Source organism: Camellia sinensis, chromosome 3 (assembly GCF_055761805.1).
Source record: "Camellia sinensis isolate YWXY chromosome 3, ASM5576180v1, whole genome shotgun sequence".
Lineage (NCBI taxonomy): Eukaryota > Viridiplantae > Streptophyta > Magnoliopsida > Ericales > Theaceae > Camellia > Camellia sinensis.
Genome location: NC_138963.1, coordinates 154,761,160 through 154,772,877, shown reverse-complemented (window position 1 = coordinate 154,772,877; position 11,718 = coordinate 154,761,160). Strand labels below are relative to the sequence as shown.

The 11,718-nt window shown below is 34.7% G+C and overlaps 1 long non-coding RNA gene across 2 annotated transcripts; it reads left to right on the top strand.

The window, feature by feature from the left end:
* Nucleotides 1-548: 548 nt before the first annotated feature.
* On the top strand, nt 549-6,474 carry LOC145821163 (uncharacterized). 2 transcript variants are annotated; one of them, XR_014363198.1, is made up of 4 exons: nt 549-832; nt 4,609-4,737; nt 5,048-5,445; nt 6,366-6,474. It is a non-coding gene; the product is annotated as an uncharacterized LOC145821163 (long non-coding RNA). The 2 variants fall into 2 exon arrangements; XR_014363197.1 differs by having other exon boundaries at nt 550-832; nt 4,999-5,445.
* Nucleotides 6,475-11,718: the final 5,244 nt, after the last annotated feature.

Genomic DNA, 11,718 nt, shown 5'->3' with positions numbered 1-11,718 from the left:
GGGAATGTCCTCTGCAATCTTTCTTTTCTTGTGGACAATAATAGATAAAAGATATTGGAAATGGTCACTTTTAAGTCTTAGCCGCCAAGTTTTATCAGTCTCATTCCTACATTTAATTTTTCTAAATTTATACGCCACAGATTCTTATTCTGCCAAAGCTTTAGATCCTATTTTCTTACTATAAAATAACTTATTTGTTTTCTCAAACTTAAATCATGTTGCTAACCATTTAATGAACAACATAGGAATTCTCTTGGGTATGCTTAGTAAGTTAGCCAATTCAAAAAATAAGGTGTTTAGTACCAATTTTTTGACGATGTAAAGCCTATTTGCTATATTTATTTGGTATGTCGGAGGTGAGATTTTGCGCTTTGGCCAATGGTCTATATTAAATGTTCAAGCTAATCCTGTCTTATTCTTTACTGGTTTGTGAGGAATATATGAAGTGATTGATTTCATGGAGTGCATTGTCAGTGTGATAATTGCATTGTTGGCTTGAAGTGAAACTTTTCTTTTTGGATGTTAGAGAAAAGCATTGGCTACAATTTGTTTGATTTTTGAAAAAAGATTCCTGTCTGAAGGATGATTGATCTGATAGTAGTATGGGAAATTTGACCCAATGAGCAGTTATTTTGCTGTGGGCTAGCCTTTCACAAGTACATTGTCTTCTACATTAATATTATTTTTGAGCCAATAACTTTTATGATTACATGCATCTAGGCAGTCAAGTTGGTTGCTGGAGGATATTCCATGCGAAGAAAAGAGATATATTCACTTGCACTAAGGAAATTTGGGAAGCAGGTTGACAAGGAGAACTGATGCAGATTATATGGTAATTCTCACTGCTTTTATGACTTCTGTTTTCCTGTCATTAAAGATTTCAAAGTTCATCTTTGTACAATTTTTGCTGGCACTTGATCATTTTGGTTATTGCTGGCAACTGCTGCACGCAAATCCCTTTCTCTTTTCTTGTCTTCCACATTGCCCTTTGTTTTTGGGTAATGCATGGCCATATGGGTGTTTAAGGTGAAAATAATGCAAAAATAGTTAAAATTCCGATGCACTTTCCATGTATTCTTAAACATTTTTACACATTTCTATACACTTTTTATACATTTTCTACACTTTTTACACATACATTATGACTGATGACCACCCATTGGTTGGTCATTAGCATATCTCTTGTTTTCTTTATATATGTCAAAGGGCTCTTCTTTTTTTATATTATATTCTCTTGCTCCTCCATCTTTGTTATATTGTATTCTCTCTCCTTTTTCACTCTTATATGTTTCAATTTTTACTTTCATCTATTTTCAGGTTCTGCTTGTGTACATAGGGTTGAATTAGTCACATGCTAAACTACATTCCATAGTTACCTGCAGAACTTTTGCTATCCCCTGACAATTTTATTATTAGCTTTGGTCTATGAAGCGCCGACACACTATCATCTCATGTAATATTGTCCCAGATGTCTGAGACACATACTTCCGAACATGTCACCGACTTCTGTTTGAGAAGCGAAAAATAGTATCCAATTTTTCTTTTTTCTTTTTTTAAATTATGGACATGTAATGGACAAGACCAGACACGTTGCCGGACACTTGCTTTTATTTATTTATTTTTTCCCTCTAAAAGAAAGAAATTTATTGAAAGAAACTGACCATGGATAAAACAAACTCTCGTTGCAATTGATGCCAGTGTTATTGGAACCCTAGATTGAAGGCTTTAACAACCACAATTAAAACCCTTGTTCAAGCCCTAGATAGAAGCACCCATCATGATTGAAGCCCTCGCCGAAGCCCCCATTGCGATCGATGCCCTAGAATGACCACACCTAATTGTGATTGAAGCCCTTGCAAAAGCCCCCATCAGAATTGATTTCCTAGACTAATGACACCTCATCAAGACCCAAGCCCTCAGTGGAGGGAAGGCTATAGTTGCTTGAGTTGAGCTTGCAGAGACAAATCTCGAGACAAAATGTACAAATCGTAGTAGATGAGTTGTGAAAGGGAGAAGTCAAAGCGATCGTTTTGAATATATTTTTTTTTATGTTGTAGACTCATGTGCCTTGTTGGCTTTGTTTATGTAGTAGATCCTCGACCTGGCCAATTTTTGGCCACACGTTAGAGAATAAAAATTCAATTGTATAATGGTTATTTTAGACAAAAATTATTTATTGAAAAAAGTGATTTTATTTAATTTATATAAAATTATATATGCATATATAAAATAAAAATCTGAATATATTATTTGACGTGTATGTGTCCTACTTTTGGAAAAGTGCTCTACATGTTCTAGTCCTACTTCTGGAAAAATGTCGTATCTGCTTGTCCGTGTCGTGTCCGTGTCCCGTACCCATATTTTTTCTTAGGCTTTGATTTGTGACTCCTGGCAGTACTATGGTCAATAATTTGGATGGTCTAATGTTAGATTAGTTCTAGTTGATGCAATTTTTTGGTGATTTTGTGCTATAACACATTTCATGTTTCTTCAATATAATTGTTAGTCTTCTATTCATCAATGACACATATTAGATCTATTTAGATGACACAAGTTGATGTCAAAAATAAATTTTACTTCTTAGTGTTCACCTAAGGGGTCATGAGAAACAACATAGTGCAATAGTGCCAAAATTCCCCCATAATAAACATGGATTATATTAAGGAAGGGGAGAAACTCCAAGGATCATTTGTAATAGTTTATCTTCCTACATTAAACACTTGCTTGTAGAAATAATTTTGTTTTGGTTTTTTATTGTCACGACCCCAAACCGCCCCTAGTAGTTTGGTGCCGTGATGGCCAGTAATCCGTGATTACCGAAGGCCAACTTCCAAAATTCACACACAATCAGAGTATAGATATAGGGGGCTCACAAGTGCGGAAGCAATAATCTAAAATACAAGTGGTCCATAAGAGCAGTGCATAAGTCAAATGAAATGGCATACATCTTTACATAGCTTTACAACTTGAATACAAATAGAAATGAAGTACAAAAATACATATTATATCTTGGAAAAAGGCTTCTCGAGCCGACATGTTCAAAATACATAAGCTTCAAAAATTGCCGACATAAACAAAAACACATGGGCCACAAATCATGAAACACAATCTTCTAGTTTGCCGACATCTCGGCGTAGCCGACTTCTTGCTTGTTACCTACATATATACATAGGGAGGGTGAGCTTGGATACTCAGTGAATGGTACAAGTAATAAAGGGGTTAAATGAATGATTCCCGAGGTCTTTCAAAACATTACATAATATTTATCTTTGATAAAACCAAACTTATCATAGCTTGTACAAAACATGAGATAAATCTTGTTCATCAAACTTGATCTTACAAAACTTACATACTTCACATGCGTCAAATCTTATAGCATAACCTCGGCATAACCTTGGTCCTTCAAAACTTACTTACTTACTTACAAGACCCACGCGGTAAACCGCCAGTGGCAAAACAAGACCAAGCAAGAGCCCGTAGCCCTTTAACACTTGGGTGCTGCTCAAGTTTAGAGTCCTCCAGCACAAGGGACCTATGTTACAAGAGCCCGTAGCCCTTTAACACTTGGGTGTTGCTCAAGTTTAGAGTCCTCCAGCACAAGGGACCTATGTTACAAGAGCCCGTAGCCCTTTTAACACTTGGGTGCTGCTCAAGTTTAGAGTCCTCCAGCACAAGGGACTTCCCGAGAATGTCATCAAAACAAAACTTACTTGATACATTGCCATTCAAAACAAAGCTTATACTTGATACATAAAACAGGGATATCATTCATGCTTAACAAATACTTTTATCAAAACAAGGCAAAGCTTTATTAAAACCTTAAGAACATAACTTTATTAAAAATACCACTCACTTAGTTCTTGGGACGTCGGGGTCAAGGCAAAGGTCCAAGTCCTACAAACACATGGCAAAATCTACTGAACATACATCTCAAAACAAGTCTTACATGCATGCAATGATCTCGGAAAACATGCTGGTAGTCAAAACATTGTTTTACATGTCAGGAAGACATGCTGGGTACCAACCAGGTCTATGCCGAGGTCCCACACCTTCTGGCCGAGGTATGGCTACCTAGGCTTCGGCATGCGGCTGCATGCCGAGGTGCGCGGAAGACAACTAAAAGTGTAAGTGATCATGCAAGGTAGGCCAAGGTGAGATACGATGCTTGGCCTAAGTGCGAGGTCTAGGTAAGAGTGATCTCGGCGACTACACCTCAGGAGGTGAGGTCTGGGGATCTGGGTTTCCACCCGTGAAGAACAGGAAGAACATGAACATGAAGATCATGAAGAACATGAATGCTAAAATCATAACTTAGGCTTGGCGTGACCTAGGCTTCACATCAAGGAAGGAGCAAAGCATGCGAGCAACACTTAGACAAATCACATAAACACAAAGCAAGACAGGATTCAGGGATGCAAACTTAACAAGGCAAAAGTTGTGTAAGTGAACATGAGCATGACTACAACATGAATATGGGTTGCTACAGCAATCTTAACATGGCAAAACATATAAATGCATGCAACATGACTAGGACAAAAATGTGGGTTGCCACATTTATCATTCACAATTTTATTTTATTTTTAAATTGTGAATTCATGATATATTCAGGTTAAATTGGAGGCAGACATTGACCAAGGTGTGGAATACTACAAGAAGGCTCTGTATTATAATTGGCACTATGCTGATGCCATGTATAATCTAGGCGTTGCATATGGGAAAATGCTGAAGTTTGACATGGTAAATTTGTAGGAAATAAAACTTTTGTGTCTCTCTATCTCTCTGCTTTTCATGTCTTTCATTCTGAAGCAAACTTCACATGAATGAAACTGATCTCCTCAAACATTATTCTCTACTAGAAAGTATATTATCTTTATTTTTATTTTTTTTTTCCTTTTTGCAATCATCGTTCATTTTCTTCCTTTCTATTAGTTGCTTTAATGAGAAATTTGATGCATTTCAAATCTTGAACTTGAGAATATTTATTTAATATCTGTGCAGGCAATTGTGTTTTATAAACTTGCTTTCCACTTCAATCCTCATTGTGCAGAGGCATGCAACAATTTAGGAGTGATATACAAAGACCATGACAACCTTGATAAAGCTGTGGAGTGTTATCAGGCAAAATTATGATGCTTATGTGCAAATTTTAAGTCTCAAATCATCGTGCGCTTGATATTATAAAAATTATTTATTCTTCTGCAGTTGGCTTTATCCATCAAACCAAATTTTTGACAGTCCTTGAACAATCTTGGTGTCGTGTACACTGTCCAGGTTCAGTACCTATACCCATTCAAAAAAATATTTTTTTTGGAAAGGACAATATGCAGCTGCTGATCGATTTTACGTTTTATTTCTTTTTATAGGGTAAAATGGATGCTGCTGCAAGCATGATTGAGAAAGCTATTGTTGCAAACCCTACATATGCGGAAGCATATAATAACTTAGGTCTCTTTGTTTCTCTCTCTCACCCTGTGGTCATCATGTTTTTGGCATGCTATTACTTCCTCTTTTTGTTAACATGGTAGTTATTGCTGCTCTTTTGGTAGTCATTGGTATTATTGGTGTTACTTGCCAAGGGGGATAAAAAAAGATTGTATTTGTGAATGTTGCTTCTCTGCCAAAATTCAAGGTTACATAAATGTAGTTTTCATTTGATACTAAAGTTAATGGTTTTATTTTTTATTGGGATTGCATTTCACAAACTTGAATTGGCTCTTTTACGTTGTTTTCATTTTTGGCTGAAAGGGAATTTTTGTGACACTTCTTTTGCGTTTGTTGATTTTATGGGAGAGTTATCTTTGGTGGATGGATTATAGTTGGCTTTTTATAGACCCCTAGTGTATGGATGGAGGATGTGCCCCTTTGTTTTCACTTTATTAATTTACCTCAAAAAGAAAGAAAAAACAAAAAAGAGATAAGAAGAAGAAGAGAAAAAGAATGCTTGCTGACACTGCATTTGAAAAATCAATACTACATATTGTGTTTGTTGATTCTGTTTAGTGGTGATGCCTAGTATCCTAGGTTTTCCAGTCTTACACATTTTTATTATTTGGACACAAAAATAATGTTCTGTTTTGAAATTCTCTCTCTCTCTCTCTCTCTCTCAGTTTTATTATCGATTAGTTTCTTAAAATTCTTTTTGTATAGGGGTTCTTTATGGAGATGCCGGCAATATAACTCTGGCTATTGAATCTTATGAGCAATGCCTTAAATGAACATTTTATCATTTGTTCTTAGAGGTTTACCCCCAACATTTTTCCAGTTTTGATTAAATCATTTTTATGGGTTTCTAGTTCTAAATTTCTTATGCATTTTATATTTTTAATTTTTTTAGTCATCATAAATCTACAAAACCTACATTGCAGAACTAAAGGATGCGAGGATCCCATACAAAGAGAGCCCGGAACTGTTGGGGCTTTTATTGGAATTTTCAAGTTCAATTCCTTCTTTATTTGATCAATGGAAGGTAAGAAGCACTTTTCTTTTAGCTGTTGTATCAGCAACAATATTCTTGTGGGCTATTGATGACCCTATCCAGTGCTAAAAAATGATAAATTTTGGAGCTTCCTCTATTGAGTGCAATTTGGTAATGTAAAATTAGTTACTAATTAAAGAATAAAATCCATCAAAGAGGGGGTCTAATTTTTAAGATAGAGAAACTTGACTTTGCACAAAATGATGAACATGCTAAATGGAATATGATTTAAATTCTGATTTCAAGTGCCAAATTAACCATTACATTTTGAAATTCTACAAATTTGGATGCTGACAATGTTTAGTAATACTAAAATGGCACTAAAATTATCGATGTTGTCAAACATGATGTTAATGTTATGTCAGGTCCTGCAATTTCGGATTTTATGTTGCACTTATATTTAACGTCCCTCTAGCTAGTGTTTTGATTGATTGCTTTTTGTTGCGCAGCCAACATTTCTTGATATGTATGTTAAATCAGTTTTGAATGCAAAAGAAAAGCCAGTAATGGGTCTCAATGAAGCTTTCCTTTCACTGTTTATTTATTTGTCGCATGAAGATTTTAAAAGTATTGTGGTCCCATCATCTGTTAAAAGTAAATTTGCATCACGAGTATCTATCCTTGTAAGTGTAAATTTACAAATTTGAACATACTAAATTCTAAATATAGAATTATTGTTTAATTACAATAATAGTGGTTGCGTTGAAATTCAATTTTTGTTACCAAAAGAAAGAAGATATGGCTTCATCTTTACTGCTTCCACTCAGTAACACACTACAATAGTGATTGCCTTGTTGCTTAGATGTTCTTCATCTTTAATTATGCTGGTCTGCTGGTCTGTTGCTGCTGTTGCCAGTGTGCTGCTGCAGAATTTTGTTGGGCTGCTGCTGCTGCTGCTGCAATGTTGCTGTGAAGCGGCTGCTACTAGATGCTGGTCTGCTGCAAATTTGGGTTGTTGTTAGTTTCATGATTTCATTTTGTTATTTGCTGTTTTTACTATGGGTTCACAATTTGGATGTATTTGAATATTTTAGTGAGTTTACCCTTTTAGGTTTTATACAAGGCTTCCAAAAGCATATTTTTCAGCAGTGTTTTTTTGCCTACACATCAACTTTAGGTGATTTAATATCAATGTTATTAGTTTGTAATAGTAGTGCCTGAGGGATGCCTCTTGTAAATATGTAAATATTATAAAAATATATATATGATTTTCAATTTTTTTGCCGTTACAAATTTGTCGTTGCCAAAAAGTAAAGCTTTCTCGACAAACAATTTGTCGGTAAATGTGTAGCCAAAAGTTTATTTTTGCCCACTCATATTGTGTTGCTAAAAGTGTATTTTTTGCCAATGCCAATTTGCCGTTGCCAAAACTAAAGCTTTATCGACAACCAAATCGTTGGCAAATGGAAACATTTACCGACGTAAATGTGTCGCTAAAAGTTACTTTTCCCACTCATATTGTGTTGGTAGAAGTGTATAAATTGCCAATGCCAATTTGTCGTTGCCAAAAGTAAAGCTTTAGTGACAAACAAATCATCGGCAAATGGCAACATTTACCGACGTAAATGTGTCGCCAAAAGTTTACTTTTGCCGACGCATATATTACTGGTAAAAGTATATTTTTTGCCCATGCAAATTTGTGCCGCGAAAAGTGCTACACAATCATCATATTTGAATGACTTTTACCAACACAAGGTAAATTGCCGACGATGGATGGAGGCTTTTATCGACGGCTATGTTCGTCGCTAAAGGCATTACTTTTACCAACGCAATGATAACTTTGTCGGCAAAAACTTTTGCCAACTCACTTTTGCCTACGGGTTGCCAACGTAGCTTTGTGTGTCGGTAAAACTCTTTGCCAACGAATTTTCCCTTTTAGCAACATATTTGGTTGCATTGCAAAAAATGCAATTTCTTGTAGTGAAAGTTGGACATCGTAAATTGATAAGGAGTTCTTTGGATCTTTCAAGAACAATTTGAGTATAGCTGATAAAATGTTGAGTTATTGCAGTGACAAGGGTGGTGACTACATCACTAATTGGTTGTTGAGTGGTGGGATCTAGGATGGGAGTATCATTTGGATCACGTTTAACGGCAGTTAAAATTACTTGACGTTGATCTTGGGTGAGGTAATTGTCCCACCATCATTTTAGTTGGCCAGAAAATCTAGAAATAAGCATTCTAGCGACAGTGCCATCATTATTATTGGAGGGATATTTTGCAAGAGTAGCATTGGCAGCCATTACCATATGCTGACCGAGATTAAGGATCTGATAATTAGATTTGTCATCAATATTCCATTCTCAAAGATCACTTACAAAATAAGAAAAAGGAGTATCAAAATGTCGTTCTTCTAATAGGAGGTCAATTAGAGTAGGCCGAGGATAATCATTTCGGATTGGTGGTTGGGCAGAAACCATAGAAGTTTCTTGTGCTTAGGTTGGATTATTGGGCGTGAATTGTTCATATAGATTTTGTAACATTGTGTCGTCTTGGAGGACATTGATCGTTCCACTATGGGCAGTTGGCTCTTTGCCTTCTCGTTTGGAAGTGAAAGGATTAGAGGTATCTATCGTAGGATAATGGATTGGTTCATTGTCATTGAGGACTTTGATAAGTGTGTCTTTTCGTTTATTAAGTTATACTAATAACTCATCTAAAGGACTGGTAAAAGAGTAAGCTGGATATGGTAGGTTTTGGATTAGAGGAGGTTGTTTGGCTTGATTTGGAGGAACATAGAGATAAAGTTGTCAACTCATTCTTCAATTCGAGTAGTTTGTTCACCAATCATTTGAAGATGTATATTTGTGTAATTTAACTATTCATATACTTGGCTAATGCCATAACTGGTTGAAGGGGTTTTTTTGGAGGAAAGCAGCTAAAATCAGTATAGTTTGTATGTGGAATTTGGTTAGGTTGTCCATGGGTAGAATGTAAAGGTATGTCAATGGAGTGGCGAGGAGGGTGTTGAGAAGCTTGTGTGGGAATATGATATCTTGTGGAAGGTGGTTATGAAGAGGTTTGTGATTGGGTACGAATTAATCTACATCGTTGGAAATGGAGTATGACTGATCCATTTGGATTTTGGAGAATAGTATTTGGATTAGTTTAGGGTTGAGAGGCAAGAGCTGGGACAATGTTAGGAATTATCTATGTATCTTCATCGTCATCCACATCAGCTTGTGAAACTTCTTCCCAAGTTATAACTTGAGGAACCATAACCTCAGCATTCTCTTGGAAAGCATGAAATAAGATAGTGGGTTGTTTAGAGTTTGGAGCAATATATTGAAGCCAGGGCAAGAAGTGGTCATAGCTTTGAGATAAACAAAATAACAAACCGTAGTTATTGAAAGATGGAGAGTCCATTTCATATCGTTTGGTTTGGATGTTAAGAGTAAGAGTTTTGAGAACGGTGGGAAATATTAAGGATATTTCGAAATTGGAAAAACATTCAAAGTAAATAGGTCCATGAGTGAAACTAGATTTGATAACACCTAACAATGAATCATCATAATCATGATGTCGCATATCTCGAAGAGTACATAAGACAGATTTATTAAGATGCATTTGTGTCATTGGTTTGATGTCTACTTGGACAAGACCTAGATGCAAGAAATTGAATTTTTTTCTGGAATTTAAGAATGGTGTCACGGTCAAGTAATTGAAAATTTTGATTGTCATGTGTAACATGTAGAATTTGTTCAACTCTTTTGATCTTGTAAGTTTGTTTGATTTCAAATTTCTTATCATATAAGCAGTCGATATCTTTAGTAGGTAGTTTCCAATTCTTAAGATGCTTTTTTTATCTCTAAATCACTTCGATTAATAATAATTGGTTTCATTGGGGAACTTTCGCCAAAGACTAGATTAGAGAATGATTTAAATAATACTGCCATTATTATTGTAGATGCCAACAGGTGGTTCTGCCTAAGCTCAAATGGTTAATAGTGGCCTCTTGCCTAACAACCTAACGGCTTACAAACTTCTGGGACATGGGCGCCACAAAACTTAAATGGGAAGAAATAAAATCAATTCTAATCAAGTGAAGAAATTTTTACATTATATTAATCAGCTTTAAATGGTTTAAATTAATGTTGTGAGACTAAGTGGGTGTTTGCAAAGTTGGTATTTTAGTAGGCTAAAAATTTTGTATTTGGAAAGATGATTGGATTTTTTTGTAGTTGGATGTGATGTTTTTGAGAGAAAAAATGAAATGATTATGAATTTGATGTGATGCATGCAATGTTTTAAAAATCAGATCGGTAAGTGAATTAGAAAAAGAATTGAGTGGACGAATTACCAGTTCAACTATCAGGTTGAACCAAATCAAATCGTGACGTATTAAATATATTAAAATTACATTTAAATAAAAATATAAGTAATAAAATTATGAATTAAAAATATTAAATTATCTTAAATATTTCTCCTAATATTTTTTTTACTAAAAAATATAATAATATATTTTAAAATATTATTAATTTTAATTTTGGAAGAGGAAATCAAATATTCAATATTCTCTCCATATGATTTTAATTCAATAATTTGATTGAAAGAAGAACAAAAATTTTGGAGGGATATCAAAATTTTAATTCTCGCTCCAATAAATTTGATTGAATTCCACAAGAATTTCTTGAGTTTTTTTTTGGAATTTTTTTTTTCTTATAAATAGGTAGAGACTTTCACAATAAATTTAAGCTCTTAATGGGATTCCTCACAAGAGGAGACCCTTGAAAGAGAGTTTTCAATTAAAATTTTCTTATATATAATATATAATAAGAAAGAAAGAACAAAAAAGTTAGAAAAATATCCACGCAAAAAAAAAATCAAAATTTTCACTTTCATCGACCTGGCGAACCATCCTTGGGTCAACCCGTTTAACCGCTGGTTTTCCCAATTCTCTCTAAATAGACAAATTTTTGACTTCGAACAGTTTGGAGGGTATATCCAGACTGAAATCTCGACCGATCGACAGTTCAACCGGTCGGTCCAGTCCGGTCTGGTCTTCAAAATCATGCATGCAAGAATGTTTATTAGTCCAAATTGATGAGTCCTGGGTCTATTTTGGAAATTTGATTAAAATTTATTTTTTTACTGTTTTAATTTTTTTAAATCATATTATCTCTCTATTTTTCTTTTTATATATTCTTTTAAAAAAATTTAAAAAAAAAATTAAAAATTAATTTTTAACCTACTTCTCAAAATAGATCTTGATAGCAATAATTGATTGCCAATTCTCAACAAGG